Raw genomic sequence first — 2,114 nt, forward strand, 5'->3', positions numbered from 1 at the left:
ATTCCTGATCCCACAACAGTTTGTAGTCAATATTTTAAGCTTTCATTAAATTAATGTTCATTGACATAAGACTTAAAAAGATTTCCTGGGGCCAGCAGGTGGTAAAGGGGTTAAGGTGCTAAACTCTTACATGGTCAACCGTGGCTCACATTCCGGACCCACAGCTTAAAACTCATGTCGGGCGCATGTGTGTGCATGGCCAAAATCCAGAGAGGAGAATGGAGGAGAAGGGATTGTGGCGTGGCCACTCCCCTTGGGGGTGATTTCTCGCTTTCTGTCTCTCTGTCTCTCTGTCTTCCTGGCACATCTCTCAAAAAAAAAAAAAAGATTTCCTGCAAGTAACCATGGATTGAAGTGAAAACAGTAAAGGAGTGTGACAGAGTACATAGTGACAGAAAGGACAGAGCAGACACTTTCACTCCCAGGACTAACCCTTTGGTTCTCACATTAGAGGGAAAATTTGGGGCTCGGGAGATGAGACAGCCGTACACACGAACTCTGCAAGGCGGGCCACTCGAATGTTCTTGGCTTGTGTCCGGAGACCTCCCTGAGCACACCAAGCACCCGCGTGCCCATGAGCCAGGCTGCCTGAGGCCGGGGTGGACCACGGCGCTCCCAGTCAGGACTGCTGGGCCTCTGTCTCTGTCTCTGTCCCACTCTCACTCATGGAATCAATCAACCGATCAATCAATTTTCTTTAAAAAGGTACAATTACGGGCCAAGTAGCAGTACTGTGGTTATACAGCTGGACTCACCCTCAGGGGAAGGTTCCAGATTCGCGTCTGGAGACCTGTCTGAGCACACCAGGCACGTGTACGCATGTGCTTGTGATTCGGGCTGGCCGAGACTGGGAGTGGGTGGGGGAGAAATTGCTGGGGTGCCTGTCTCTCCCTCTCTATTTCACTCATGAAATAAATACATAAAAAACTTTTAAAAAAGTTAAAACTCACGAGTATCAAATGAGATCGGATAACAAGTTTGATGAAATAAAAATAACTAAGATGACATAAATCCAAACGTATGTCAGTATCACCGTAAGCCATATTGAAATACTGACTAGTGTAATACATGCTCTCATGACTGTCAAGGCTTCCGAAGTGGTATTTATCTCATGTTTATGTATCTTCTTTCATTCTTGTTTGTTACGATGCTCATAACACGGCGGTAAGTACACACATTGGACGCATGGACTGAAATTATTATTTTTTTAAATTTGCTATGGGCCTGTGCACTTGCTGGGGGAGGGTCGGGGGGATTGTGAAATCACTCCCTGGCGGATGACCATGCCACAGTCCCTTCTCCTCCATTGTCCTCTCAGGATTCTGGGCACGCATGCACATGCACCTGGTATGTTTTTCAAGCTGCCGAGTCCAGGACTCGAACTGCACAGATGGCCATATGAGATCTAGTGCCTTAACCACCATTCCAGCTACTGACCCTGGGCTGAATTTTTTTTTTTTTTTTTTTTTTTTAACAAAGTAGAGGGACGTGACTGCTGATTTGGACTGACCACAAGTCCGAGTATCTGTCTGAATCAGGCAGATGAGGGGACGGTGGCACTGCTTGGGCTCTGCCCTTCAGGCCTGTCAGACATTTATCACTGTTTTTATTTTTATTTTTTTTTGCTATAGGGTGTGTGCGCTCACCAGACAGACAGAGAGACACAGAGAGATAGAAAGCGAGAAATCACCCCCCAGGGGGGATGGCCACACCGCAATTCCTTCTCCTCTATTCTCCTCTCGGGATCTTGGGCACGCACGCACACGCGCCTGGCGTTGAGTTTAAGCCACCGGGTCCGGGACACGAAATGCGGTCGACTACGTGGGAGTCCAGCGACATAGCCATTACTCTAACTGCTGGTCCCGATTTATCACTGTTTTTAGAAGCTATTGCATAGTTACATGGGTTAAGGAAAGGGCTGTACTTTGGGAATTCTGATAAGCATTTTTATTTCAACTGTCAGGAAAAAAATCCCGCCAACTGCTAGGTGGCTTGCTGAGGATCTCCCAACCAGTTGTTGTTCGTGCTGGGTGTGCTCCCAGGCCCTCGGACCAGCAAGATCGGCTCTGAGCACTAAGTCCTCCTTGGGTTTAGTGGAAACATTTGCTTTGGGG

This window comes from Tupaia chinensis, unplaced genomic scaffold (genome assembly GCF_000334495.1).
Source record: "Tupaia chinensis unplaced genomic scaffold, TupChi_1.0 Scaffold000054_1, whole genome shotgun sequence".
NCBI classification, from domain to species: domain Eukaryota; kingdom Metazoa; phylum Chordata; class Mammalia; order Scandentia; family Tupaiidae; genus Tupaia; species Tupaia belangeri.